Source organism: Poecilia latipinna, unplaced genomic scaffold (genome assembly GCF_001443285.1).
Source record: "Poecilia latipinna isolate Pla-1442-1.1 unplaced genomic scaffold, P_latipinna-1.0 Scaffold1273, whole genome shotgun sequence".
In the NCBI taxonomy this organism is placed as follows: domain Eukaryota; kingdom Metazoa; phylum Chordata; class Actinopteri; order Cyprinodontiformes; family Poeciliidae; genus Poecilia; species Poecilia latipinna.
In genome coordinates, this window is record NW_015113889.1 from 158,001 (window position 1) to 163,501 (window position 5,501).

Consider the following 5,501-nt stretch of genomic DNA (forward strand, 5'->3'; position numbering starts at 1 on the left):
AGGTTTTCTTTTCAGTAGCATCAAAATTGGAATTGGTTTATTGCAAGACTGCAATGGAAACCCTTGCCCCCTCTCCATCCCCCCCGCATCCCACAAGTCACACGATCAACAGCCGGATGTTGCCAATGGCGCAAACCACGAAGAAGAAGTGGTAAGAGGATGATGGCAGCCAGCATATTTTATTAATGATTTCTCGGTGAACTAACTTATTCACATAATTTAATTGCGTTTCTCATATAATGGAATCACCGCAATTCTGAAACGGTATTTCTTCGACATTAGTGTGGAACATCGGCAAAGTTGTGTCAACACACGCTTCCGACATTTTGTCGCCAACTCAACAAAAACTTTCACCTCTTTATCTTCGCCCTTAATCTCTGGATCTCATGTTGCGTTTGAACGCATCATTTAAACTGAGCGCACTGCGTGAAACGGTCCAGCATCTGGGAGTTGGTCTCCCCAGCAGGTCAGGTCAAGCCAATCAGCTGCCGCTCCACACTGCGCCCATTCAGCCGCGCGTGGTGGCTGCTGCTCCCCAGGTTTGCCACGGTGGTATGTTCTGTTCCCGACCGACCTGGAGGGCAGCATAAGGCTCCGGTCTGTTCCAGGAGGGAACGGTCGGTGGGGTTGAAAGGGGCGGGGCCTCGGGATGGTGCGACCCATGCCAAGGTAAACACAAGGCGGGCATCCAGGCACCCACCCCACCCCTGTCCACCCACTCTGCTCTCGCCCAGCAGCAGAACAGAGCTGACATTGATATGCGCGCGCACAAGGAAACACAGAGCGGCACTCATAGCTCGTCGAGGGGATGTGAAGGAACTCACGTCTGAAGCCGCTGGTTTTAAGAAAAACGCCTGGAAGTGTTTGAGCACACGCAGGGGCCACCGACACGTACTGTACAAGCTGTGTTTGGGAGCACACACAGACTGTTGTACAGTGAGATGGGCGGAAAGCAGAAACGCCTCGTGCTCACACCAACCCACCCATAGGTGTGTTATAGTACACGGCGGCGTCAGAGATCAAGGACGTGTTCCGGCGGCTCCGCGAACGTGTCACGCGTTTACCCAGGAGTGTCACTTTACAAACTAATGAGTGTAATCTGAAGAATATAAAACAGCAAAGGCGGTTTGGCTTCAACCAAACCTCTGTCAACTCAAGAGTTAAAATCTGGAAATTACAATTCACAGCGCGTGCGCGTCTAGTTTAACGTAACCATGGCGACGGGATGTCGCTCTCTGCCAGTTTTTTCCAGCATTGCCGAAAAATAAATAAGACCGTCATCAAATCTATGAGCTCTAGAATCAGTTGCTATGGATGATGACTAAAGACTCAATCTAGGAAAATGAAGACAGGGGAAAAGGATACAAAACATCTCCAAGACACCTGGAGGGCAGTTTGAGGCTCCAGTCTTTAAAAAAACACCTAAATGCTAATAATTTAGGTGTTTTTAGTTAGGTTTGAATGGAAAAAATGTCATAAATATATTAATATCCTTCTCTCTAGTCAATGAAAAAAATATTCTAATAACATTTAATAAGTATTTTACATGTTTTCACTTATATTTTTGATTATTTACATTTGGAGTCCCAAGTTTTCCAGGTTTGGACACTTCCTTGACATCCCAACCATAACCTTTAGCTCCCTTAATAGATTCTCTGTCAGATCCAAGTCAAAACATTAACATCACATCCAGTCAGAAGCAATGTTGGTAAAATTCAAAGATTACTTTAAACCGACATTGACCAGGCCTATGAATAACTTTAAAAACACTGAGAATGAGGTGATGCTTGAAATAGAAACCCTTTACAAAAATAGCAACAAATTTAAACTAATGACTAATCGTTGATTATAGATTAATAGCTGAATAGCTGCCTCTTTGGCACCAAAAACAATCCTTTATAAACGACAAACTCTTCCAAAACTGACTCACTATTTGTATTTGATATTAAAAATCAAACTTATGATTGAAAACAATTCCTAAATAATCTCCCAAAGAGTCACGAAAGCATCTTCCAGAACCTCACCCACATATTCCAGTGTGTTGGACTGGAAAACGTACCGTATATTCTGCCGCTGCTCCCAGTGCCGGTGACTCCAGGGGCCTCTCACTCCTGCCTGTGTAGGAGGACAGAAAGAAGCTCTATGCAGCTACCACACATTTAGATGCTGGGAGGAGAGGGAGGGAGAGAACGGGAGGCGAGGAGGAGGGGAGCAGGGGGGGTAGTCCGCAGCCAGTTAATGAGGTCATGCAAGCTGCCCCGAATTTCAGGGTGGGAGAAAAAAAAAAAAAAAAGCAGCCAAAGAAGAATTTTTAAATGCATACATGCAGGAGTGGGTTCAGGCTGTGATGGGGATGTCGTCAGGTTGATAAGGTTATAATAAACACAATTCCACACAATTTGACTTAAGATTCCATAGCATCTAAATTACTAATTAATTTTGTTAATTTGCAATTAACAAAATTAATTTTTCTACGATTTTTCTGCATCGCCATGAGACAAAACAGAAATGGTTTAAATGAAATTTGACTTTGGAATTTAGCGCCTCGAAATTGAGTCTCTATGTCTTTAAAAACTACTGCTCTATCTGAAACTAATCGCAACAGCACTCCTCAATAAACCCTCTAACAGGGTTAAACACACCATGTGTTTGCTAATTGCTGCTGGCTAGTCTGAAGGACCTGAGTGCTTCTCTGAGCCGGGAAACTTGGAAGCCGCAGCCCTGAGGAGGAGCTTTGTCCTTGAAGGCGGGGCTAGGTTCACCCACAAGACAGTAAAGAATTTCTCAAGCATTAAGAAAGAATCAAGGTAACAATATGTTGTTGACGAGGGAATAACTTTATAATATGATGTACAGCTCAAAAAAAGTTGTTGATTTCACATAATCCCGCTCCTTTAACACGTCCTTTGTACAGACCAGAGTATTTTCCAATGCTCAAACGTTTTGCAGTGTACTTCAGATTGGAAACATTCTAAATTAATACCGTCTAAATACGGCAGGGGAACTTAAAGAAACTGCGAACATGGGGCCGTGATTGTGTTCTGCTGATCAAAAAGTGAAAAGAGTCACCGGGTTTATTTGCGTTAGCATCCTTTTAGATGCGCGCGGGCGGCCCGCTGCTGCACAGTGCGCGCTGTGTCTGGCCGCTGGTGTCTGTGTGCATTCAGTGTAAACTCAAACAGCCTAATGTTGGCCTGAGGTTGTGGAAAGGTGTGTCTCCCACTCGTCTCCCACCCAGGCTCTATTCTAAGGTGTAAATGCTGGCAGTGTGCGCCGACACACGGACACACGCCCAGTGGTCCGCGTTTTCAAAGGAGAAAAGATTTAAACAGCTGATTTGCTGCCGTTTTTGGCTTGTTTGGAGGGCCGAGTGTTTTTTCCTCCGCCGCTCGCAGATGAAACAGGAACATGAGGTTTACTCGCCATCATTCATGTCAGTCAGCTGCAGCATTCAGATATTATTTCAAGAAGGCAGACATCCTAGAAAATCAGATTACGGTTTATGTAGCTTTCTTGGTGAACATAATTTTTTGCCTTGAATTTTGGTTCTTCTTCTTTTTTTTTCAAACCTACTTTTCATATATTCACCCCAAGCAATGAGCAACCATAGCGTCCATTTGTGTGCTAGTAGTGTTCTTAATAGAAAGTTTCTACTTCACTCGATGAGCTATTGTCAAGTTTTTTTCCCCTCTGATTTTGATGACGATAAGGTGAAACATCAATACAATCAACAGAGATTATATTAGATACACCTGGCAAACATTATCTGCGTTTTCATCACAAATGTAAAAAAAAATGTTGGGAACTCCCATCCTTTTTTTTTTTTTACAATTATGGTGTTCCCATTAAAAAAAGTTTAAATTAAAGTTAAAGTTTGTTCATGCAATGAAGTCGTTAAAAACCGTGACTCGTGTTTTGCGGAAAATGTACAAAATACATTTATTTACTAAGCCTTTTTAACGAAAAATAAGTTTAGTTTTTTTCCCCGAAGTTGACATATTTCCATTAAGAAAAATTCGTTTTATAATTCCAGTTTGCGCAATAATGTGATCAAACAGTTGAGTACCTGCAATGTGATTGGCTGATTCATAATTTTTGTTGACAAACATTTGAACAAGTGTTCTTAAACCGCGGTGTTTATGTATTTTCCAGCCACATGGTGCCATTTTATATCACAATCAAGCAACTAATTTTACCTTCAGTTGTTGTGAAAATGCTGTATTTATCAAACACAGCTTTAAAGAAATTTAGTTTCACCTAGAAATTGGCCACTGTCTCTTTAAGAATCTCCAATCGTTTCACAACAATGTTTCTCCGTGATACAATGCTTGCGTCACATCATTCAATCACTCACATAAAGAATTTTGACTTCTTTTTTTTTTTACTCAAACCATCCAGTTCAAAGGAATAAATAACAGTGAGTGAGTTATAACGTTTTCTTTTATGAAGTATATTGAACCCATTGCGATCTAACCAAATAAAATATCCATTGTCATGTTTAAAATGATTGCTTGCATAGAATCTGCGTCTTTCTGTTGCTTGATCCACTTTGAGAAGGCTAACTCTGGAATCATGAGAGGTTTAATATTTACTTTTGTATTGAATGAACATTGAAAGCAAAGTCTGTATGTTGAATTTCCACTGCTTCCTGTCTAACCAATGGCACAAATAAACCATTTGCTTTGTGATATTGAAACTCTGATGATGAATTCAGTAAACTGTAAATAATTTAGTCCTGTGGATGGAGTAAATAAACCCTTTTTTTTTTTTTGTTTTGGGGGTTTTTTGTGTTTTTGTTTTTTGGCTCAAATACCGTTTCTGGTACATTATAGCATCAGTTGTCTGAAACTGGGCTGGGCTGGTGACAATTGCATTGTAAAGGCTTGTTGTGTTGGAAGCGCTTTGTGTTGAAACACACAGGGGTTCTGTAGACGCAGAGAGGTGGTGTGTTTTCACAGCCTGGGCCATAAAATGAGTGTATGTTTTTAAATCTAGTGTTGCGTTGACTCAAAGCTGTATTTAGAGTAAGTTCCGTCTTAGAGGTTCCTTCTGTTTTTGTTTGTTTGCTTCACCTAAATGTGTCGACATCAAATGTTATGTTGTATAACCTGAGGAAAAAACAGAATTTATTGTTCTCATCATATATGGATATATTGTTTGTCGCTGTTTTCTCTCTTCTGTTCTTTTTCTCTCTCTTTCTGCAGGTGTAGAAGCAGACTTCTAAAGTCTCTCTATCCTCTCTCTCCTTTACTCCCATCTCCTTTCCCTTTAAATTTTTTTTCTTACTTTCTCCCTTTCTTTTCCCATTTCTTTTCCATCTCCATGTTCATTACATATCAAATGAACCCAAATCAACTTCTAAAAAAGTTTTATAAATATACATATATATCAAGTGGAGCCCCACAGCAAAAGCTGTATTGCTAATTTGTGAAAGTAAATCATTTGTTCCTCACCTTGACACTCAAACACTCTGAGGGCCACAGTGGTGAAGAGGACATGTT

General features: G+C 40.9%; 1 protein-coding gene across 1 annotated transcript in view; it reads right to left on the bottom strand.

Annotated features, from left to right (window-relative positions):
• The window catches only part of acanb (aggrecan b), a 20,383-nt gene extending 18,219 nt beyond the window's left edge, over positions 1–2,164 (bottom strand). Inside the window, exon 1 of the mRNA XM_015054712.1 lies at positions 2,060–2,164. The gene's annotated coding sequence lies outside the window, so the exon portion shown is untranslated. The remainder of the gene's footprint in view (positions 1–2,059) is intronic.
• Between the last annotated feature and the right edge of the window lie 3,337 nt (positions 2,165–5,501).